Source organism: Rhinopithecus bieti, unplaced genomic scaffold (genome assembly GCF_001698545.2).
Source record: "Rhinopithecus bieti isolate Rb0 unplaced genomic scaffold, ASM169854v2 scaffold_2654, whole genome shotgun sequence".
In the NCBI taxonomy this organism is placed as follows: Eukaryota; Metazoa; Chordata; class Mammalia; order Primates; family Cercopithecidae; genus Rhinopithecus; species Rhinopithecus bieti.
The window spans coordinates 710,099-735,566 of NW_016804048.1; the positions used below are offsets into that span (position 1 = coordinate 710,099).

At 41.1% G+C, this 25,468-nt stretch overlaps 1 protein-coding gene across 8 annotated transcripts in view; it reads right to left on the reverse strand.

Annotated features, from left to right (window-relative positions):
• ZBTB38 (zinc finger and BTB domain containing 38) overlaps positions 1–25,468 on the reverse strand; it is a 145,849-nt gene that overhangs the window by 57,281 nt on the left and 63,100 nt on the right. For 3 of the 8 annotated variants that reach the window (XM_017862662.1, XM_017862692.1, XM_017862655.1), the window contains one exon: positions 11,261–11,326. The gene's annotated coding sequence lies outside the window, so the exon portion shown is untranslated. Of the gene's footprint in view, positions 1–10,310; positions 10,758–11,260; positions 11,327–11,442; positions 11,753–13,334; positions 13,427–23,494; positions 23,844–25,468 lie in introns of those variants that run through there. The other 5 variants (XM_017862714.1, XM_017862677.1, XM_017862699.1 and 2 more) reach the window with 4 other exon arrangements.

A 25,468-nucleotide genomic window follows, 5' to 3' on the forward strand; every position in this document is an offset into this window, starting at 1 on the left:
CATTATCATTATATGTGTTATAGTGATCTGTGATCAGTGATCTTTGATGTTACTATTGTAATTGCTTTGGGGTGCCATGAACCATGCCCATATAAGATGGTGAACTTTATTTTTATTTTATTTTTATTTTTTATTATTTATTTATTTATTTATTTATTTTTGAGACGGAGTCTCGCTCTGTTGCCCAGGCTGGAGTGCAGTGGCCGGATCTCAGCTCACTGCAAGCTCCGCCTCCAAGGTTTACACCATTCTCCTGCCTCAGCCTCCTGTGTAGCTGGGACTACAGGCGCCCACCACCTCGCCCGGCTAGTTTTTTGTTTTTTTTTTTTAGTAGAGACGGGTTTCACCGTGTTAGCCAGGATGGTCTCGATCTCCTGACCTCGTGATCCGCTCGTCTCGGCCTCCCAAAGTGCTGGGATTACAGGCTTGAGCCACTGCGCCCGGCCCGGTGAACTTTATTGATAAATGTTTACGTTCTGACTGTTCCACTGACTGGCCATTCCCTACCTCTCTTCCTCTCCTTGGGCCTCCATATTTCCTCATCTACAAAAATACTGAAATTAGGCCAATTAACCCTACAATGGCCTCTAAATGTCCAAGTGAAAGGAAGAATTGCGCATTTCTCACTTTAAATCAAAAGCCAGAAACAATTAAACTTCATGAGGAAGGTATGTTGAAAGTCAAGACAGGCCAAAAGCTAGCCCTCTTATGCTAAGCATTTAGCCAAGTTGTAAGGAAAAGTTCTTGAAGGAAATTAAAAGTGATACTCCAGTGAACACGGAAATGATAAGAAAGCCTTATTGCTGATATGGAGAAAATTTGAGTGGTCAGGACAGAGGATCAAATGAGCCACAACATTCCCTTTAGCCTAAGCCTAATCCAGAGTGAGGCCCTAACTCTCCTCAATTCTAGGAAGGCTAGGAGAGGTAAGGAAGCTGCAGAAGAAAAATGTGAAGCAAGCAGAAGTTGGTTCATGAAGTTTAAAAAAGAAACTGTCTCCATAACATAAAAGTGCAAAGTGAAGTAAGTGCTGATGTGGAAGCTACAGCAAGTTATCCAGAAGATCTAGCTAAGACAATTGATGAAGGGGGCTACATTAAACAACAGATTTCCAATGTAGACAAAATAGCCTTCCACTGGAAGAAGATGTCACCTAGGACTTTCATAAATAGAGAGGAGAAACCAGTGCCTGGCTTCAAAACTTCAAAGGACAGGCTGACTCTCTTGTTAGGGGCTAATGCAGCTGGTGACTTTAAGTTGAAGCCAGTGCTCATTGACCATTATGAAAATCTTAGGGCCTTTAAGAATGATGCTAAATCTACTCTGCCTATACTCTATTAATGGAACAACAATGACTAGATGACAGCAGATCTAGTTTAGTGAATATTTTAAGCCCACTGTTGAGACCTACTACTCAGAAAAAAGATTTCTTTCGAAATATTACTGCTCATTGACAATATACCTGGTCATTCAAGAACTGTGATGGACATATACAAGGAAATGAATGTTGTTTTCATGCCTGCTAACACAACATCCATTCTGTAGTCCTGATCAAAGAATAATTTTGACTTTCAAGTCTTATTAAAAATATATTTCATAAGGCTATAGCTGCAATAGACAGTGATTGCTCTGATGGATCTGGGCAAAGCAAATTGAAAACCTTTGGGAAAGGATTCACCATTCTAGATGCCATTAAGAACATTCATGATTAATGGAAGGAGCTCAAAATATCAACATTACCAGGAGTTTGGAAGAAGTTGGTTCCAACCCTCATGGATGACTTTGAGAGATTCAAGACTTCAGTGGAGGAAGTAACTGCAGATGTGGTGGAAATAGCAAGAGAACTAGAAGTGGAGCCTAAAGATGGGACTGAATTTCTGCAATCTTATTACAAAACTTGATCAGATGAGGAGTTGCTTCTTATGGATGAGCAAAGAAAGTGGTTTCTTGAGGTGGAATCTATTCCAGGTGAAGACACTGTGAACTTTGTTGAAATGACAACAAAGGAGATATATAATACTACATTAATTTAGTTGATGAAGCAAGGACAAAGTTTGAGAAGACTGACTCTACTTTTGAAAGAAATTTCTACTGTGGGTCAAATGCTATCAAACAGTGCCACATACTAAAGAGAAATATTTTGTGAGAGTCAATAAATGCAGCACACTTCACTGTTGTTTTATTTTAAGAAATTGCCACCCCAACCTTCAGCAACACAACACTGTTTAGTCAGCAGCCTTCAACATCCAGGCAAGACCCTCCAACTGCAGAAAGATTGACTTGCTGAAGGCTCAGATATTGGTAGCAAATCTTAGCAACAAACTATTTTTAGACTAAGGCATAAACATTTTTGTAGACATATGGTATTACACACTTAAAAGACTACAGTATAATGCAAACACAACTTTTACATGCACCGGGAAACTAAAAAGTTTGTGCACCTTGCTTTATTGCAACATTTGCTTTATTGAAGTAACCTGGAACTGAACCTGTGCTATCTGAGGTATGCCTGTATTTCATGATGTGAAAATTATATGAAATGCAGATTTCAGAGTTTATAGTGAAGTTTTGAGACATAGTCACATTCATTCATTTCTGTATCTATGAATGATAGTATATCTATCATTATTACTATACTTAATATTACATATTGTTGTACTTAGAATTTTATCAATACAAAATTTATGAAAATTTGCTTTATCAATTGTTATACAAATACCTATGAATTATCTTCAGTTTTGCCTTGACCCACTGTTAAATTAAATGTATAGGAGGCCATTGATTTAGACTGGCTCCTGCACTAAGCCCCAAGAGACCAAACCAAAATGGAGTCACTCACGCTAAAGTTCCACATCACCAAACTGAAATGAAGTTGTTTATCTGACTTGAGAAATTAGGACAGAGATAATAGGCCAATTTTAGTCAGAATAATAAAGAAGTCCCCTCTGCTTTAATCTTTATAAGGAAAACCACCTGCAGTAACCTGATGTTAACCAATCTGCTTTTTACCTAAGTTACCTTATAAAAACCAACTGTTCTGCCATGCCCAACAGAGTACCTTCCTATTTCTTATAGACAGCATGTTGCCTGATTCACGAATTGCTAATAAAAACCAAGTAGATCTTTAAACTCAATTTATTGAAAATTTGTTTTTTTCACGCCACAAAGCCTGAAGTATTTGTTGTCTGATTCTTTACAGAGAAAGTTTGTCAGCCCCTGGTTTAGAACTGGGCTTTCCCTGTGACCTCAAGGCAGCTTTAGTAGAAAGAGCACTGGTCTAGGAGTCACGCATGGTTTCATTCCACAACTTAACTCCCCGAGAGACCTTGAGAGGTCCCATCTTCTCTGGGCCACGGTTACCTCAAAGATAGAGTAAAAAGAGTAAAATCAACAAGGCAACTGAAACTTGTAGTTCAGATTCCCATAAGAGCTTAGCAGGAAGTACAGGGATGACGCAGTGCTAAATGCTGGTATGCCAGCCAGGTATGGTCTCCTGGAGACCAAGCGATTTAAACAATCAGAATATCCTTTGAGGATGGCTCCACAGGCCCTCAGACCTGGGGCTGGATAGGCTGGTGAAGGAAGGAAAAGGAAGGCCCTGGGGGTTCCCAAAGCAAAGTAGCATGTCTGCAGTGGGCAACCTGACTTTGGGGAAAATAATTTCCAAAATCTGCAGTGTACAGCAGGTATTTTGGGTAGGTCGTCGGTCTGTGCTTCGTAGAAGACCAAAAGCACCTGATCACACAACATGAATAAAAAGTCTGCTTATTTCATTTAATGTTTAATTCAGATCTAGTACAGGGACAGGGAGGAGGGTGGTAGGGGGTGGTGAGGAGTTGTGGTAAGGGGGCCCTCTGGCATCCTCAGCATGTAGAATAGGAGACTTGGGATAGAAATGGAAAGTTCAGGCTGGGCGCAGTGGCTCATGCCTGTAATCCCAGCACTTTGGGAGGCCGAAGCATGCAGATCACGAGGTCAAGAGATGGAGATCATCCTGGCCAACACAGTGAAACCCCGTCTCTACTAAAAAAAATACAAAAATTAGCTGGGCGTGGTGGTGCTTGCCTATAGTCCCAGCTACTCAGGAGGCTGAGGCAGGAGAATCGCTTGAACCCAGGAGGTGGAGGTTGCAGTGAGCCGAGATTGCGTCACTGCACTCAAGCCTGGGCGACAAAGCGAGACTCCATTTCAAAAAAAAAAAAAGAAAAAAAAATGGAAAGTTCATATGACCCTGCAGTAAATCACCTTTAAGGACATCAATCTCTAAGCGCTTCACAATAGGCAACATGGGGCAATTAAGTAGCAAGGCCAACATTATGAGTGAAGCCAGAGAGTACATCATAGCACCCAGTCTGTATGCAGTAGGCCTGCAACCTGCATTTAGGGTCTCTCCTGAGCCTTCTTTTTCTAGTTGCAACCCCTTCCCACTTTCTCCCTGGTACCTTGCTCCCCCAGCTCCATGGCGCAGCAGAGCGGCATCTCCTTTTGTCCCCCAGCTGCCTCCTGACTGCTTCCTTTGTTCCCTCTTTCTTACCTTCTGCATCCTCACCCTGCCCTGTGCTGCCCTCTCTATCTACAGCCAGCTCCCCATTTTGCTTCCCAGATGATCACCCCATTCTCTTCAGCATTGTTTCCCCAGTACCCTGAATACTTCAGAGAATCTTTCTATGGTGTAGTTCCTTCCTTTCCGTGTTCCAGGTTCCTCTCTTCCCTTCCTCAGTTCAAGAAACAAGAGAAAAGGAAAAATAAATAAATAAATTTAAAAAAAAAATGACAAGGGCACTGCCCTTCTGGGATTTAACCACACTCTCAGCTGGTGGCTTTTGTTTTCTGGCTTCACTGGCTTGTAAGGCCCTCGGGGCAGGGACTCTACGTCATGCTCAGCGCTGGGGAAGGTCGGCAGGATTGTTAGGCTTTAATTAGAGCAAGGCCTCAGACAGGGTGGGAGATTTTAGCAAGCAAAAGGAAAAGAAATTTCAAAATATCCATTTGGCAGCAGTGACCACAGAGTAAGGAAGAGGATTGTTTTATTGTAGAAAGCATGTAATAAAAGCCTCCACTGCCTTTCATGAGCACAGAAAGAATATTTACGCTGGAATTTTTCAAACCAAACAGCACCAGAAAACAAACTCCCTCCACAGGCCAAATAGAGAGAGTGTAGACACAAGTGCTAGTCCTGAACCCTGAGCAGGAATTGCTGCAGAAGCAAGGAGGACATTAAGGGGGAAAAATGCAAAATGAGTTATGAGATCAAAAGAGCAATTTTCTGGTCAATGAGACATTTAGGCTAAGGCAGTGGCATGCTGGGATCACCTAACAAAGACAATTGATTTTGCAACTGGTCTCTGATTTACCTGCTGTCCAGAAAACCTTCTGCAGAACAGCCAGCCATGGAGACCCCCCACTGTCAGCCAGGGAAGGTAAAAAAGCAAAAGCATCTTGCCTGCATCACAAATTCAAATTTTTGCATTTGAGGGCTTCTCAACTTAACATCTGCTCATGAATGCAAAAGTGGCAGCCGTTATTGAGGTCACCTGGCAATGCAGGCAGACCAGCTTGGAGAAGGGCAGCCAGACATACGGTGGCTTATTAGGAGCCAAGACATCTCGGGAAGGTGGTGAGGTCAAGACACAAAGTCCGAGTGAAGAACTGTCCTTGTCATCAGCTGAAATGCCCCAAACTGAGTGATGGCCTCCAGCGAACAGCATAAAAGGCCATTAAGAGAACAGCACGCCATTTATTTCTTCCTGGAACAGGGAGGATACACAATTGTGCTTGTCCATACAATGCTCTACCCTTGTGTGGGAACCTGGACTGCAGTTTCATAGGGGACCATGTCGTATTTCATTCTGCTTGGCTTATAGCAGTGTCTGGCACATAGCAGATGCTCAACAAATGCTCAAAGAAGTAAACTGAATTGTTGCAGTCCCCTTCCCCACTAATGGGCAGAGAGCCCCTTTACCACCAGTCCCCTTCCCCCACTCTACTACAAAGGAACTGAACAAGCTTGTCTTCATGTAGTGGAATGTTACAGGACCTCTCAAAACCAAATGAAGTATAACATGCCAGCCAGGCCACCTCTACTGTGATAAGCAAAGTCTGCTGAGTAATGAATCAATCTTAAGAAGGTGTTTCTGAAATGTTTAGAAGCCTCAAAAGAGCCTTATCGTTTCTAACTCGCGTAGCAAACTTCTCCCTTTGTTCCCTGACCTTTGTCAACAGACTAACCTGAAAAGCATGAAAGAGTTCTGGTTCTTAAGAAGAATTTTTTAAAGAATGACTTGCTCTAATAGAGAAAAAAAAAAACCTCACTAGTTCTTTAGAAAGCCACCAACAGGCAAAGATGTGTGCAGAGCTGAAGCATTTTAGCAAAACCTGAAAAAAACTTCACTCTGGTGGGAGGCATTTTAGGACTAAGACAATCTACTGGCCAGATGAGATGAGACAGACCTTTCCACCATTTTGCCTTTGAAAAAAATTCAATGACTATCTCAATGTTTTGCCATTGGTTTAAATTCTGGAATTCTTATGAAAAATAAAGCAAGAGGCTTCTCAGAAATTTCTCTACTCTGAGAGGTCTTTCTTCTGTGGATTTCTTGGGTTGACACTGAATCTGTGCCAGAATTTCATCACCACCTAGCACTGCAACATACTGTACCTTCTGAAGCAGTTTCAGGGTCATGATTGGGTCAAAGGCAATGACCCCATGAGTACCAGACTCTGGGAGTTAGACTGGCTAACACCAGTCACAGGGACCTGGGCCATCCTCTTACTGTAGGGGAAGCTTACCTAAATAAGCCTCAGCCCTTGAAGCTGTCAGAACTGGCTCTGAGACAGCAACATTTACACAAAGAAAGGAAAGTTTGAAGGCTGAGCATGAGCACTCCTCTGCCTGGTAATGCCCCACGTCAGATCTTCACCTGACTAGATTCTTCTCAGCACACAGATCTCCACTTAAATGCCACATCCTCAGAACATTCTGATCAACCATTCTAAAGTGGCTCTCCTCCCTAGAACCACATAACCCTCACTTTTATATTTTAATTAAAATTTTTTTTTTTTTAGAGAAAAGTCTTGCTTTTTTGCCCAGGCTGGAGTGCAGTAGTATGATTCTAGCTCACTGCAACCTCGAACTCCTGGGCTCAAGTAATACTCCTACCTCAGCCTCTCGAATAGCTAGGACTACAGGTACACACCAGCCACTATGTCCAGTTAATTTTAAAAAATTTTGTGGAGATGGGGTCTTGCTATGTTGTCCAGGCTGGTCTCAAACTCCTGGTCTCAAGCAATCCTTCTGTCTTGGCTTCCCAAAGTGTTGGGGTTACAGGCATGAGCCACCGTGCCTGGACTACTTTCATTTTAAAATTTTTAATTTTCCTCTGTGTACTCGCCGCCTTTATTTACTTCTATATTTTTGCTTATTCCCCTCCCCACAAGCACCCTCCTGGCCTCTGGAATATAAATGTGTGGACTGTTTATTTACCAAGAGAGCTGTTAAGAACAGCATTTCCCCTAGAAAGGAGCTATTAGAATGAACCACATGGTACCAGGAACTCAGACTTAGCATGACTTAGTACTAAAGAGAAAGTGCTAGATCTCTTTCTAGATTCTTCTCACATAACAGTGAAGAGGCTCTAAGTCATAGTCTGATTACCAGTCCATCTCTGGGGGATCCATGGAAATGGATGAGGTAGATCAATACCACTCTAGTATTATGGCAAGAGATGCAATCTTGGTATTACAGGATTATAAATATTATAGTATTTTATATTATAAATAATTCCAACAGAAAACCACATATTTGCCCATTTTGTTTTGGTGAGAACAGTGCAATTGTTTGCACAGTCTTCCTGTCGCACCTGCTCCGGCCTGCCCAGTAAAAATACTGGAGCCAAAAAGTGTAAATGGGTTCAGGATAGCTTTTCAAACAATGAGATGGGGTAAATGCCATCCTCTACAGTCATCAAGAAGCATTTTCAGCTACTCTTGGAAATTCAGTAATAATTGTAAATGGGTAAGTTTAGGAAAGCTTGGTGCCTTATCAAGATTGCTGTGAAATATGAAGGCAAAGTATTCAGGTGAAACACAACGAAGTAATATATAGTAATTATTATTCTATTCACTGATTTATTTATTAGAATGATGATGATACGATACACTTCCCAACAATCTTATTTGGCTTTCTAGATCCTTGAATTGGGTTTAAAATTCTTTTAGGCAAGACTAAGAGCAACATAAGTGAATAATGCCACAAAAAAACCCCATTAAGTATGAAAATCTACAAGATGACGCAACCATGCTTGAGTTACCAACAAAAGAATCGACATTCTACAAAGAAGAAATACACTGTTAAATCTATCATGCATTCCTTTTAATGGTAAAACAATTGCATTGCATCCATCTAATCTTGTAATTAAGATTCAAATAGGTGCAAAATGATTGCTTTGTACTGGCCTATCAAAACAGAAGACATTGTAGTTATAAGCTTTCTGACTAGCAGTAGTGTTTTAATTATAAATGCCTGGCTCATTATTTGCTCAAGAGTGAATGACAATTAGCTTGATCCTATTGCAACTGTTAATGCTGTTGGTATGAAAAAAATGGGCAATATTGAATCAGGTTTCTGATATTTCCCTTCAGTTTACAATCTTCTGATTGATACTATATTCAAAATATACTTAGTCATTTAAAGTCACAGACAAGAAGGAAAATGGCTCCCAACAGCCAAAAAAAGAAAAAAAAAAAAAGGTGTTGCAGGAAGGGTATTTCATGGCAAGCCTGGAGAATAAAATCAGTATGAGATGAATCACGTTCTGAAATAATTGAACCAGAGAAAGACTCCAAGCAAAATATTTTAGTTGGCCACAAAACAACATGACAACAACCACCACCACCCTTCAGCCCATTAGAGAGGTTCAATTCTACGATAGTGCTATGGAATAGAATATTAGATAAACTGCTAGAATAAAGCAACCATTTACACAGATGGTTTTGAATCTCAATGTTCTTCACATCGAAGCAAACCTCGGGGAGGTTTCAGGTTTAGCACCATCTTCCTAACACATCTATAGAGATATTTCCACAAAGGTTCAGGGTGCACTTGTCATTGGAGGCGTAGGCTTGGATTTGGGTCCTTTTCTACCGAGAGCACTGAGGTTACCAATGGAGGGATCAGGGAAGGCAAGAGCACAAGCATTTTCTGATTCTCAGAATTTCTCAAATACCTTTTGTTTCAGTGGCGCTGGTGAACTTGTGATAATGAAACTACACCTCTGTACACAAACCTTGACCTGCATTCTGGAGCATATTGCAAAGAAAACCTTAATTTTGAAAGTACTGAGCACAAAGGAGGGAGAGAAAAGCTGTCACTGTGCAAGCTTTCTCTATATGTTTAGAAACATGGCTTAATTTTTAAGGCTTGAAGACCTCATTAAAACCATCTGAAACCAGTTCAGATTCTATATGAGAGGAAAAGAACTGTAAATTTTCATTAAACATTTGTTTCCTTTTTAAAGACATTCTTTTGCATATCTGTTATTGCATGTTGAAGTACGATTTGGTTACCAAGGAAACAGGTTCTGGCCCAGTGTTAAATTTGAAACTAAAATATATTTGAGAAGTTAAGCTCAAAAGAAAGAGCTCATGAAATTATTTTGAAAAGTGCCAGAACCACAGCTATATGGTCTGCAATGAACCATTCTAGGGGCTCGGTTTCATTTAGTGAAGCTCTATTTCTGTTAAGAGGGCCATCTATATTTAATATTTCCCTCTTTGAAAATTGTAACTCCTCATCTTCCCAAATTATATACATAATATAATATATTCTTGTATATTACCTAAAATTAATTTTGGAAGCATATTAGTTTTTATTTTCATCTTTCATATAACACGTTTAAAGACCGCTTCTTAAAATTCAAATATTTTTAATGTTTCTTATTAAGCTTGTTTACGCTCTTTGAAATCATCTCCAGAAACCCATTTATTTTTAGTTTCAAGCTGAAATGGAGCTGAATCATCACTCTTTTCAAAAAATTCTTTTGTTGTCTAATGGCACCACACCTATCATATACATGATTTTTTTAAAAAAAATCTCCCTTTTATGGCAGAATCATTTAGTAAGTTTGTAAAAAGCTATACATTTATATACTATCTGAATAGCAGAGGCTATCCAATTAAAAACCCTCCCCCAAAAGATTACAACTGTCTTATTTAATTTTTGGTTTTTTAAAAGTCACATTCTAATGCATCTAATAATGTTCTTGCTGCATGGCTAAAAAAAAAACTATAAAAACATGCAAATTTCAACCTACCTGTATGCATCACTTAATGCAGTGCTAGCATGACAAGACACTCAGCCATTTTTATGTAAAGCGATGGAGACCAACTGATTTCTCTGTCTTCTTGCTCACAAGTTTTAGATGCAATTGTCACATACACACAAAAATCATACGCAGAACAGCTTGAGTGAACTGTGATCACAGAACTGAATTTATCAACAGGAAAACAGGATTGAAAAAAGAAGTTTCTCATCCAAGGTTTCTCTGAGACTGCAACCAAGGAGGTGGTGTGTTGAATTTTTTTCCCCTTCCTCCTCTGAGAGTTCAAAGCTCGGAGCTGACCACTGCAAAGGCCACTGTCACATTTGCTGAAAATCAAACCACTGATACCAGCATTGAAAATACAAATTTGAGAACCCAAGTTGCTTGCACATGATGGAGTGCATAAGAGTTAAAAATAGAATCCACCTTGCCTCCTACCTGCATAATAAACATGTAAGTTTCAAGTGTTTAATTTGATATTCACATTAATTAACAATACAACATACATTATTTAAAAGACAGCAAATGCACGAAGAAAGGAGAGACACCATCTGGTAGCAGAGTTTTGTTGTTGTTGTTTTTGTTTTTAGGGTTTGTGGGGGGTTTTGGTTTTGTTAAAAAAAAAAAGGTAAAATCATATTTTGAATGTGATGAAAAGCAAACATCCAGAAGCAAATGAATCGGAAATGAAAGGTGATGCTGAAATATCTAAGGCTGTAATGAGGCAAAAACAAGTCTTCGCTACCAGATGATATGGCATACAGAGCATTTACATACTCACATCTGAAATACTAGGCAACGTGTAATGAATTCTAGACACAGCATGCACACACAGCACAAGCACGACTAATCCTGCCTGCCATCTTAGGCTCGCAGAAGCAAGATACGTACTGCATGCAGCACACGAGCACTGGGGAAGGAGGAGGCAAGGGACAGCTCACCTTAAATGCAGTATCTGATTAATGTTGTAAGTGACATTGCATATCAGCCTCAGAGTCCTGGTTCAACTGGGTAGGAGGGAACAAAGAAAAATGTCATCAACTGGTGATGCAAGATGAGCCCAATCACTAAACACTGTTTAGCAAACTCCAAATTCTGCAACCAGACAGAAGGCATTTCATACACTTAAGCAGAGCTGCTCCACAATGAATGTGTCCTTCTGCTTCTGAGAATCAAACAATCCTTTTGCTAAGGAAGAAAATAAGCTGGAAAGAACACTCTTATATTCTCTTCTTGAAGAAAGCTTTCAATACAGTATGTATCTGGTCCGGGATGCATTTTATAGATTGTTAATTTTATAGAATTGCTAAGAAAAAACCAAAACTGTTAAGCTCTTGCAAAGTAAAGAATAATTTTGATAAAGGGTATAGCATTTCTAGATTATTTTTCAAAACCCTAAATGGTGCCGGCAGGCTTGTAGAAGAATGCATGATCAGCTGTCTGTATCCGTGCTATAACCTTTAACCACGAGCAGCGTAAATGTATCCTGCTAAATGGATCTGCAGTACAGAGCGGCAGATACCGCCTCAGAATTTTATTAAAATATGAATGGATTTTTTAAAACTTGGAAGCAGAATAAAATCAGAACAGAAAAATAAATTGATGCTGAATTCCTCTGGCTGTATAGCTGACCATCATGAACGATAAAAGCTATCCTTAGGATACTGACCTAAATAATACGAAGACTTACAGCAGCATACTGTATGCGTTCAGAACATAGAAAATGCAAAATGATTTTTCTTCTCCCTCCCCCCCAAAAGCTAAATTTTAAAGTAACAAGCCATTAATAGGAATACCAAAAGGCTATAGATAGTACATACTGTAAGAGAAGAAATCGTATTGTGCTGAGATGCAATGTTTCTTTGTTTTACTTTGAGGCTTATTTTAGCTACGCTTGCATGATGACATTGACATCAGGAGGTCAGTGCTGACACCGGGTTGATATCCGTTTTATGAGTGAAATGTTTTCCGAAAATTAAATCTCATCTACTCAAACACCAAATTTCATGTCGTCTTCAATACCACCTCCCTACCCCCACTGCTCAAGATTGATGGGATCTAGTTTGGCGGTATATAATAAATTGGAATCACCTTCTGCAGATACGCCACTACGTAATGGTGAGGAATTAATTTTTTAAATAAAAAACCTTCAAGAATTCTTATGCACCCCCTTTCATTCCTTCCTATCAACACACACACACACACACACACACACACACACACACACACACACACTCGAAGCTCGAATTGCAATGAAATGTTTAACATGTGGAACAAAAACTGTTGAAAGAGCTGCTTATTCAGGATTTTAAAGAAATGCCTAATAAGCGAATACGGTTTTGCTGCAAAACCAGTGTCACCAGGTCCCCAAAGAGGAAAACAACATAGCTTGCTAGCAAAATTTCCTCCAGATCCTGCCGGCAGGTAAAAAAACAAAAAAGCATTTTATTTGCCATGCTGTATAAAACAAGAAGTCTTTTATTTTTAAGGAAATAGAACAGATTCTTTTCCACTCTATTTCTTTAGCTACAAAGAAACCATACCCACCCCCACCCTTAGATCCTGGACATAAGCCAACATTTTTATAAAATGCTGAGACTGATTTTGAATATATAATATTTATAGTTTTCTTCTTCTTATCTCTCCAAAAGTCTTTAATTGCCTATTGCATCACTGAATATGCTGTTGTTAATTTTAACATGTGCAAAAATGAGTTGATATTTTCTGGGGTTGCTAGTTTTCCAGCACCTCAATCTTCTGTAAGGACTGGCTGAAAATAATCAGGTTAGCAACACATTGAAGTTCCCCAGAATTTTTTTAAAAGAGAAAATATGTTCAAACACCTCAGCTGAGGTACTAGGTTTCACAACTGGATCTTTTGTTTCTAGCTCTCATTCTATCTCCTGCCCCAGAGCATAAGTGATTTTTAGCTTAGTGTGTGGAATGTACCCTACCTTCCTATATCCTATACACTTTAAAGTCTCTGAGTTGAGTTCTCCAGATGGTCGGTCATACCTGAACCATAGCGAGAGTCCTCTTCTCTTTGGAGTACATCTCTCTCTCACAACTACTCCAGAAATAAATGTGGCTCTAACGAAAACAGTAGCTCCTGGTCTCATACCAATAGTGGAACCATCTTCCCCACCCCCACATCACTGCTCTATGAGCTCTGGTTAGCGTTGACAGCGTCAGAAAATTAGAATGGAGTGTCCTTAGGCCAATTCCTCCTTTACCATGGGGGTCGAGAATTAGAGAGATGATCACGGTGAGTTATAAGGCACCAATTCAATATACGGTCATCTATGAAGCAGAGTCCTTAGAGTGGGGTGGGAGGAGGTTGACGCAAACACCTAGGCATTGAATGCTCTTCATGTCTGTTGAGATATTCCCCATTAATGACGTTTGAAAGCTAGACATTCATTTAAAAATACTCGCAAATTATTATCATGTAGGCTAAATATACACGTTATGGAATCAACTCTGACCACATAGAACTAAGTCGTCTGCCTCCTCTATCGGGAATAATAAATGACAGTGACAATGACAGTAATCCATATTAGGCTCCCAGGAGATGAGTAAATAGTATCCTATTCCCTTTACAGGGAAAGGTGGTGAATGTGGTCAGGTCCCCTACTGGTACTTGTAAGCCAGATGCCAGGACAGTTTCCAAACCCCCTATGGAGTTCTCTGTCCACCCTCAGCCTGAAAGCCACGTATTGGTTTATTTTGTGATGTTCCAAGACACTCAATCAGCAAATGTGGTACGTTTACCAGACCTGCTCGGGTTAAACAAATATGAACTATAGTTGAAAATATTCAAAGCAATGAGCTTGTTTAGGCAGACATTATCAACTAGTAAATCCTGTTTTATACTTTCAGAAAACCACGATCATGCCTGAATTACTTAAGCTTTGTCATGATTACTAGTGGCAAGGGTATGCATTCACTTATGATTTTAAAAAATTGCGTGCTTCTCATCAGCTTCCTCAGGGCATGTGCACAAACATTAATTTAAAAGGCAAATCCCTTTTCCACAGTGAACATTTTAGCCTGTTTCTGCCACTTTGACGAGTCAAACACGAGGAACCCGAAATAATCTGGCAGGCACAGGCTGGAGAAGGACAGAGCTAGAAGTGAAGGGTGAGCCTTTCACTTTGATTAACGTGCTTACTTGCTCGCGGTCTCGTTGTTCCGCAGGCTGAGCTAATTTTCTTTGCAGTCCTGTGGGTTAAAGTTAAATTGCATGGCTAATGCAATGTACATAATTCAAGTATGAACAAAGCTTGACTCTCTATGTTTTAAAAAAAACATAAAGTCAGGGCACTGAGTCCCAGAGGAATACTTGGTTTATAAACATTTGGATCAGTTTGCATGTTCCTTTATGCTGTTCACCACATTAAACATTACAGCTGGGTTCTTTTTACACCTAATAGAGATAGTCAACATTTGTGGGTACATTGTTGTCAGGTTAGGCTATTCTAATTGAAATAAAAAAATAAAAGTGTTTACCAATTACACTTTTGCTTAAATTCTTAGCATTTAAAAAGTTTAAGTTTTTTAATGAGGTTGGTTATTAAATCTGTCTATAGTGTATTTAGTCCTGGAAACAACATGGTGACTTAATTTACTAACGACCAAAAATGCCTTTGGATTTTTGAGAAAGTTCAATGCTACTTTGAATATCTACATCTTGCCTAGAGAGCTGGGCAGGAACTTCTGCCTTCCGCATTGACCAGAGCTAAAATGTCTATACTAGCTACCCTTATGGAGAACCTACTACATACTCAATATTTTAGCTAAATGTCCAATGTTTATTTCATTCTAACCCAATAATTCTGCAAGCTGAGTACCATCAATTCTAGGTGAGGAACTAATAGAGATTACACACAGTAAATAGCAGACTTAGGGTTCAAACCTAAGTTTGATTGATTGCAAAGTCTATGTCTTTCCACCAATCCTAAGAGGATAAAACTTCCTCCTACGTCCACACTCCATCCCTGATGTCAGTAATCTTCTTATTGTGCAGACACCTGGTAGAGGACCCTATCTCCCTGGAGCCCGGGCTACCTCTGTTTATATGAATCAGCCTCTACCCTCCAGGCCCTAGGAATTGTGGGAACCTAGGATGCCACCAGCTGGAGACAGGCTGGGTCCAGCAGGTGGAAAAGACACAATGAAAGAGAAGGAATCAGCTGGACCGTGTTGGAAAGTTAAATGTACAAAGCAGAGTAAATATTTTAGTGGGAGATTTGCCATAATTCAAAAAATATTTTATGAGGTAAAATAAATGAAAATAAATGACATAAATATATTTCAGATGGAATGTTTATTTTTAATAAATACATTTTCAAATGGAAATGTATTTATTAAAAACCTAGTGGAGTCTAGTTTTTTCCCTCTCACAGGTGACCAAACAGGCTGAGAGAGATCCAGTGATTTGCCCAAGATCACACACTTCATGAGTTTATTATTAATGCAGCCTTTCACTATATTAAAAATTATAGCTAGTTTCCTTTTACACCCAATGTATTCAGCATTTGTGAATAAATTTTTTATCAGGTTGTTAGACTGTTCTGCTCTAAATGATCAGTTAAAGAAAAATCAATGTAACAATCAGACTAGCCTGTTCTCTTTTGTTTGTTTGGTTTTGGGTTTTCTTGAGACAGAGTCTTGCTATGTTGCCCAGGTGGGACTTGAACTCTCAGTCGATTCTCCTGCCTCAGCCTCCTGAGTAGCTAGGATTATAGGCTCATAACACTGTGTCCAGCTGAAACTAACCTACTTTCAACTCACAAATAGTATTTTTCTCCTGAACAGATAACCTAAGTAGCTATTACGATTTTTTTCCAACATGTTTTAAATGGACTTTTAAAAGCCTAATTTTGAAGAGATTTTCCTCAACCAAACTTACTGTTTTATTTTACCATTAAAATGATTTAAACACTAAAACCATTTTAATGACCCTGTTTGTTAACATCTGTTCATTTTGCCTCTGTCTCGGGTCCCTTCCAGTTCTGAAAGTTTGTGATTCTAAAAAAATCAAGCCCAGCTTGTTTTCTAGGTCAAGTAGGCCAAGAGCTGGACTCCAACTCTCCTGCCTTCTGGTGTACGTGGCCAGCTGACTATCCTGTTTCATTTGCAGTAATTGTATATGCCAACAAGATGGCTCTCAAAGGGGGCTCTCTAATCCACCAGCTCCACCCGACCTGGGAATAGGAGAGGAAGACTATCTTGCTCAATGCTCATAGGCAGTAGAATGAAGGGTTGGGTGAATGACATGCTTGAGGATTCTGAACTCCAGGAAACATTCTCCATTCTTAGACAAGAGTGTCCTCACGTCCATCCATTAGCATCTGCATAGGATGTGAGAAAGGAGTTCACACCTGTTGGCAAGGATTGAGCAGCAAACCTTGTGGACCAAACTGGGGTTACCCTCCAGGAAAGAGCTGGAAGGAAAAGGGAACTGTAAACCATGTGTTTTTTAATAAAAGAAAAGTGGCAAATGACATAGGCTGTAAGGCAGACTGTGGCAGACAACATCTCAACCCATCCTAACCCAACTCAAATCCTCCTGTGGGAGCATCCTCAACAGGTGTCACCACCATTATGGAAATCACTACCTCAGCTTTAGCAACAGAATAGTTGCTGCTTTCATTTCTCAGTGCATTTGAAACATGGCATGAATAACGACCTTGAGTGCCCATTCCTACTACCCAATCACATGTTCATTTTCTGCCATGACTGCTTGTCACGCACCAGATGGAGAGCAAGTGAAACAACAGGGCCTTCTAGATTCTGAATTGCTAAAACACATTCAGCAAGGAAGTAGGGTTTCATATTTTTGGAGAGACTGGCAACTAGGCTGAAAAGGGAAGGTGGGGACACAAATGAAGGTAAAAAAGTAAGAATTCTTACAGATCCATAAAAGTCCACCTCATGTGAGAGCATAATTTTCTCTTTGTATCTTTCTTCACACCCTGGGCAACAAATATTTCAAAACTTAAACCTGGGAATAAATGTACTTGCTTGCTCTTCTCTCAGATAAATGATGTTGCAGCTCAGAAAGGGCCACAACAATGCACCTCTTCTCAGTCAGAGCAGCTTAACAAGCCTCAGTGAGTCTTCAACTCCTTTCAACTAAAGAGAAAAGCACAATACATTTTGGTTGTATTGAATTATCTACCTAGGCCCATGTCTCTGGCTTGCTTCCTGCAAGATCTTTGTATCTTCCAAGGCACTAGAGCATTTCCTAACACAATGGAGAGGCTCACTGAGGATGTTGTGGACTCACCAACACCAAACTCCGGAGTCCTTTCTCTACCACTACAGTGGGGTCCTCAGCTTTGTATCATGAAGCCACTTCCTAAAGTTCAAGTACTTGCTTCAGGAGTTAAGGAATGGGCTTGGGGGCTGAAAATCTTTCAAGTACTTAATCACTTGTTTACCAAGGGCAGCCACAAGTTGTCTGGCAAGCAGACCACAGTGCTTTGTGTAAACCTGTCTCTCCTAGAACAGGGAAAGAGGAGACAGGAATAAGAGTGGCCTGATAACACTGCCACAGCCTCCAAAGAATACCTCCACATTTTCTCAGGCCCTCAGTGGCACAGGATGTTTCACAGAATTAAAGGACAAGGAAGACTCTTTAGAAAATTTCTTTAAGGGAGAAGAAAATTAGGTTCAAAGAGAGTGTCATATTTATATAGAGGCCTCAGCAATGAGCATAGAAGCCATATTCCTTAATTTCTAGCATTCTGCTCTTTGTAATTCGACACACTGGCTCAATTAAAAAAAATTCTAAGCTGTCAGATACTTAAAAATAGTTATAGGTTAATTGAATTAATGACTAGATGACAGAATGGAGGGTTTATGACATGTTTTCCAATTCCTCTCAGATGAAAATATCATACTACATTGTTCAACTAAAAACAAAATTCAACTAAATATAATTTTAAGCAAAATAGTCAATGTTGGCCAAAATATCACCTGGAACTTCTCAAGTTCACTTAAGACTTGTCAGAGAACCAGACTTGATTGCTATATTAAGTCAATTGACTAAGTTTAGCCTGCTGAAGTAGCCTTTATCCTCTTTGGTTTGCAAAGAAAAATCTCATGATTTAGCATGAACGGCTAAAAATAAGCTGCAGGTTTCATTTTCCGTTGTTCAGTATGGTTTTGAAACTAAAAGGTGCAAAACTACGAGATTCACCAACGACTATGGAAAGTCAACGATTAAAATTGTCACTTTTCTAGCATACGATCTTGGTTGCCAACTCAGCCAGGCCCGAGAAATGCACACCGCTGTCCCTCTCATCATGGTCTCTTGAGATGAGTCCCTCTAATAACTAAGGCACAGTTGGAAGCTGGGGGCTGCGGCCAGTCCTGGGGTAGCAGTGGCTTGTGAGTGTATTGTCACATCCGGACAGGATGCCGCATAGACTTCAGCCCATATGCTCAGCCTCCATCTTAGGTGATGCTGGGGACTCCTCTGCAGAACCTGGGAGTAAATACAGCTCGAGTTTCATTAAGATAGGACTCCGAAGGTGGTGAGTGCAGCGAGTCCCTCTTGACCTAAATGCCCATGGCCTTGTGCAATTCCATACTGCCAACCCAGGCAGCTCACAATAAATTTAGTTTCAAAACTGTCTTTCCAGGGCCAAGTCTGGCAAAAAGGTGTTTGACAGAGACATAAACGCTTCAAAGAGAAGGCAGCCATCTCACTCTGTAGCATTCAGCTGTGGCACAAGGCCTGGAGACAGCAATGCTGTTAAAAGAAAGCCCTCGGCTGAATGAGATTGAAAGGGGGCAAAGAAGGGTTAATCTCTTTCCATTAAAGGAGGGCCCATTTAGTGAAGGTGAAGAGTATAATCTGTATGAAGAGCAGAGCAAAGAGCCATTCCAGAAAAGAAACTACAGCACAGGGGCGAGAAGGATGATTTGTCCTCGATTTTCACCGTGAGACCATTTCTTAGATCTGAATCTACCTAGCTTTGAAGTTATGGTCTCAGGGAGGGGCAAATGGGGCACATTCACATTCTGTGCTGGCATACTTGAGCTTTGATTCCATCTGAAATGGGCTATCAGTCTCTGAGAAGCAGAGGGTGCGGCCAAAGCCAGCAGGACATCGTAGACTTCAAACCACAGGTTAGAAGGCGGCAAAATAAACAGCAGGAGTTGCTCATAAAGGAGAAGCCAGGGGATAAATCTCCCTCCTCAGGGTGGGAAAACCCCATTTTAAACATAGTTTTAAAAACTTTTTAAAAGTTTTAACACCTTTTTTTTGTGAAATAGCATAAGATGTACAACAAGTTATACAGTGTCTGCTTTCTCCACCTTCCCCCAATGATGTCTTACATAGCTATAGTACTTGGTCTAAACCAAGAAACAGACTCTGGTATAGTTCAAATAAACACAGATACAGTTTTATATGATTTTTGCCAGTTTTTACATGCACTCTGTGAGTCTGTGTACCTGTATGTCTACAGTCCTATGCAACGCATCACACATGCAGGCTGGAGTAATGACCATCACCATCAGAATAGAGAATAATCACCACCACAGTTCCCTGTGCTCCTGCTCTAATAATCACACCCATCCTCTAACCTAACTCCTGACAATCACTGATCTGTTCTCTATCACTGTGGTTTTTGTTTGTTTGTTTTTTGTTTTGGCTTTTTTTGCTTGTTGAGACAGGGTCTTGCTCTGTCACCCAGGTTGGGGTGCAATGGCACCATCATGGCTCACTGCAGCCTCAAACTCCTGTACTCAAGCAATCCTCCCATCTTAGCCTCTCAAGTAGCTGAGACCACAGGTGCACACCACCATATCCAGCTAGTTTTTTAAATTTTTGCAGAGATGGGGTCTCCCTGTGTTGCCCTGGCTGCTCTCAAACTCCTGGGCACTCCTGCCTCGGCCTCCCAAAGTGCTGGGATTACAAGCATAAGCCACCGTGCCTGGCCTATCACTATAATTTTGTTAGTCCAAGAATGTTCTCTAAATGGAATCATGTAGCATATAACTCTTTGAGATTGGCTTTCAGCATAATGCCCTTGTAATCCATTTGAATTGTATGTAAAGAGCATGTGCATGTTTATTGCTGACTAGTATTTCAAGGTGTGGATGTACCAGCGTGTTACCCACTAACTTGCTGAAAAACATCTGGCTTTTCTCCAGTTTTTAGGTATTACAAATAAAGCTGCTATAAATGTTCATGTAAAGTTAATTGCGTGACCATAAGTTTTCATTTCTCTTGTGTAAATACCCATGAGTAGGACTGCTGGATTATGTGGTAAGTGTATGTTTAACTTTTATGAGAAACTGCCAAACTGTTTCCTAGAGTGGCTGTACCATTTTACATTCCTACAGGCAATGTAGGAGAGATCCAGTGTCCCCACATGTTTGCCAGCATTTGGTAACCTCAGTATTTTTTATTTTAGCCATCTACTAGATGTGTAGGGGCTCCTTTTGATGGGCCACAGTCAAGAAGGCAGTTAAACTCTGTGGCCTTCCAAGCTTAGCTAGGGTGACCTCAGATGTCTCTCATTGCTCCAGTTTTCCTGGTAGCTGTCTACACAGCAGTTTGGGCTGTCTGGCACTTACATGATGGAAAAATGGGGTGGTCTCTCTGGATGAGGGGGTGAGTCTTCGGGTTTGCTCAGTTGCTCTTGACTGCAGTGGTGGGACATTACTATCTGGGGATGCTGAGACTCTTTGAGGCAGTGCCTCTTGGACCAGCAGGAAGACTTGATACCAGCGGCACATGCTCCCATGGGGTGGGGCAGGTGAAATGACAGCTGTGGGGCAGGAACGGAGTTTGCCTGGGCCAGGGTCTTCCTGTAGCTTTGGACAGAGGCTGTGTGAATACTTTTAATTTCTCAGGTTAGATCGTTATTAGCATAGTGTGAGAGGAAGCGGGACATGGAATCAATGTAGAGAGGCAAGGGTGGGACCACCAGTGGCACTTGTCAAATCTTGGGACCCACTGAACAATCTTTGCCCTTGAACTTTGTACTCTGTGACCACCCAAGACTCTCCAGCAGCATGTGGACACGTTGTCTGGATGCCATGGAACTCCTATTTTTGTCTCCTGTGGGTGAGATTTGGAAGCACTGCTGTCACCATCACATGGGCTTTCCTGGCCCAGGGGTTCAGGTCTCGTGAGCAATTAGAATGTCATCTGAGTATCAGAAGGTGCCTCATTCAAGAAAGTTGTGCAGGACAAGGTGATGGGTCTTACATAGGACAAACATTATAGTGAGGACTTGAACTGGCCCAGCCATTCTTGGAAAGTCACCCTCCATCTGATTCAAGGTACCTCTGTTTCAAGGGAGGTTGTAGACTTTGCCAGAACTCTTACTCATCATGACCCTGGAGCCATGAGTTTGGACCAGGAGGCCAAGAATCAGGAGAGTAGCGATCCTGAACAGGGACACCCTTGAGATAATGGAGACGTATATGGGGCAGTGAAGCTTGGGGATCATCCTCAAAATTCCCTGGTGGCTAAGCCCTGGGAGGGTCCTGTAGAGGAGCTCCTGTGGGTTCTGGCTCTTGTGTGTCACCAGGTGCCTTTGCAGGGGATCGACACAGACGTAGGCATGGAGGAACCTAAAGTTGATTTCTAGAACCTGAACATGAACCGGGGATGGTAGGGAGCTGAGCAGTCTGTCCAGGCAGAACTTGAAAGTCAAGTGATGCCATGGTGGGCTCTGGAAGTTGAGGTGGTGGAATGAGAGGAAGCCGGGCAGATACTGTCAGGTGATCAGTGGGTGCGGGTTGATGGGTTTCAGCAGGGTAATGCAGTCAGGATGAATAGTCAGACTTCCTCTTAGAAGGTGGTGAGAGTTTAAAGAAATTGGTTTTTTGTTCATTATGGTCTCTGCTATAATTGTTTTTTGCATTGTTTCCTAATTTCCATTTTCAAGTTCCTCCTGCTCCGGCCTGCCTCCTCTCCGGCTGTGCTTCTACTCACCTGCTGTCAGAAGGCAGCCCAGCACACAGCACCTTTCAGATTTAAAAAGGCAGGCACAGCTTGGGGCAGGTACTGTGAGGTCACACAGTGGGACTCCATCCTTGAGGCTAATTCCTCTGCAGCTCCCCTCTAGCTCTTGCTTGTCTTCCTTTCAATTCATCCCTGCCTTGACCTCAAATTTGCCCACACATTTCAGTCTGGCGCTTGCCCTGATCCTGCTCCGCTGTCTTGGTTTCTGACCCCAGATCCCACCTTCTACTCTGCTTTTGTGGTGCTGATCACATGGATGCTGCCTGCACGGCTGCCCTCTGTTCTCCTGGGTCCAGCTTCTTCAGTGCTACCACCTCAGGGATCAGGGCACACCATGGTCTGGCCCCACTAGGTGACCAAGATGGGCACTTGGGTCCCTTGCTAGGTCTAGGCAGCCCAAGAGTGTCTTGAAGTATAGGCATGCCTATCTGAGGGCAGGTAAAAGCTCCTTGGCTGAGGCAGGAGGTTGCCTCAGGAGTCAATCTTCTCACTGGTGCCTTTTGTCTCTTACCCAAAGGTTGGGTGACTCTGGGCCCTTTGTCTAGTTCAATCTTTGCCACTAAATCTCTGAGTGACCGCCAGGAAGTAAATGAACCATTGTGGGACTCAGTGATTTCATGTGTACAAATACGGTTTCTTGATTCCCTAGCTAATAATCTTTTTACTACATCATATCACAGTTAAAGGAAACTCAAAATCAGAAGCCAAAAAAAGGCTTTAAGTTAAATTCTGGTATAGATATACTAGCTTAGAGTTTCCTAATTTTTTTTGTCTAATAAATGTTTGCCAACTGAATATTTGTTGAACTGAATGCAGCATGTCAATAGTTCTCAGGCATTAATGCAGAAGAATTGGGAGGGCAGATTAAAATGCATATCCCCAGGCTCCTCCTCAGAGCTTCCAATGCCACTGGGGCCTAGCAGCATGCATTTTAATATGAGAAATGAAAAAAGACCAAGGTTTTGAAATAGACACTGGTACCTTTCTAGAGGCCAATTCACCAATATGCATTAGAAACTTTAAAAATAGTAGAATACTAAAGTCTATCAAAATGTCCAACAACAAAAAATTGATACATTAAAATGTATCAATCAGTGCAATGGAAATACAGCCATTAAAAATCATGTTTTCAAAGACCATTTAGTGATTTGGTAAAATGTTTACAACATAATGTCAAATGGGGCAAAACACCACATAAAATACTATCTCAACAATTTTAACATTTTGATGTATTTTTTCCAATTTTTTCTTGTCTATATTCTTCTCTCCTTTTAAAAAGGAGAGAATGGGGTGGGGTTGGGGTGAGGGGTTATACTAATGCTCTTTTGGACAAAGATGAGGGCTCTACTCTCTCCACTCTGGCTTGAGAGGCACTACCCAAGGTCAATGCCTCCGTGGAGTAATTTCCAAGCCTCCTTGTCCCAATGCACTAAGAGCCCCATAGAATGCCAGGAATCATCTTCTTTTGGCAGAGAGATGACTCATCCATCTTTCCTCAAAGGTTTCAGTGAATCCCAGGTTAAATGTCCCTGTGAATAAGATCAGAAGCCTCTCAGTGGGGATGACCTAGAATCAAATATGCTTTGGCTAGTTAGAAGTTGTGCTAAGGCTCCCAGATGAAAGTCAATTTAGAAAGACAAAAAAATATTTAAAATAACAAAAATAACAATATCAAAAGTCAAAGCACCAATACTGACCATAATTATGATGATTATTTTTTCACCAACACTTTTTTTTTTTTTTGCTCTGCTGCCTAGGTTGGAGTACAGTGGCCCAATCTTGGCTCACCACAACCTCCGCCTCCTGGGTTCAAGCAATTCTCATATCTCAGTCTCCCAAGAAGCTGGGATTACAGGCATGTGCCACCAAGCCTGGCTAGTTTTTGTATTTTTAGTAGAGACAGGGCTTCGCGATATTGGCTGGGCTGGTCTTGAACTCCTGGCCTCAAGCAATCTGCCCACCTCGGCCTCCCAAAGTGCTGGGATGACAGGCGTGAGCCACCGCGCCTGGCCTTTATCAACACTTTACCTTGATGTGCACTTTTCTAAGCTGCCCATATCATTTTGCATGTATCACCTACTTATTCTGACAGAGTCTCAGCATTACATTTTCTAACGATACTATTTTGGAGGTAGGAGGGAGCGTGAAAGTTCTGATGAAAACCAGAAACTTCTTGAGTTAAAAACAAAACCCTGAAGTGTGGTATTTTCCAACTTGGTTCTTGACAAGAAATTAGGGGATTTCAGTGCGAGAAATTATAAAGCCCTATTACTATGAATTCTTAGTTTTGGTGAATATGATGTGGTATTTCTGCCAGACTCTCTAAGGAGACTGACAGAACATCATGATGCTGACCCATGGGGAGAAAGGAGCTTGCACATCTGTGCTATGACAATTCTAAAACCTCAGGGATTAAAATACCCAACTAGTGTAAGAGCTGCCTGTGTGAGACTATGTGCTCAGTCCACATCTGCTCATCATGGCTCAACAAGGCCAGGCTCAGATCTTTAGATGACTTAAGCTCTGAAAAGTCTACAGTGCCTCAAATTTGAATTATTACTCCTATGTGAAATTAAAATAGAAAAAAATAACAAAATGCAAAATTAAGGTTAAGAAAGCTCAACAAAGTCTAACTTTTCCCAGACTGTCTACTTTGATGCTTTTTTTGAAATGTCAAATATCAAAATATTTACAAAATGTGTGTTTGTACACAATCCTGCTTTGCTGGTGTTGTCTGTGAGGTCACTCAGCATCCAGTGGTCACAGGGATCTATGGCTTTCTTTCAAACACCAAGTGTTGAATAGTAGTGAAATTCTGGTACCTGATGTGGTGGTCTCATGCCCCTTCCTGTAGTAATATGCAGCTAGAAATTAGAAATCAGGAGGCTGGCCCCCTCCCCCAACCCTAACACCATTCATATGTCAACTCCTGCATACTTAGTGCTTTGAGGAGTCATAACAGATGGCAGTTGAAATTAGCAAGCTGTGATTAGCCATTCTCCCACATGAATGGACCCTGACGTTGACTGAGACCTTTGGCTCTGCCCTTCTTGAAAGACTCTGTTAGGCTAGGACTTCCAGCAACACATCATCCCCATTTGGCTCCAGCTTTTGAAATCTGGCACATATTCTTTTTTTTTTTTTATTAATACTT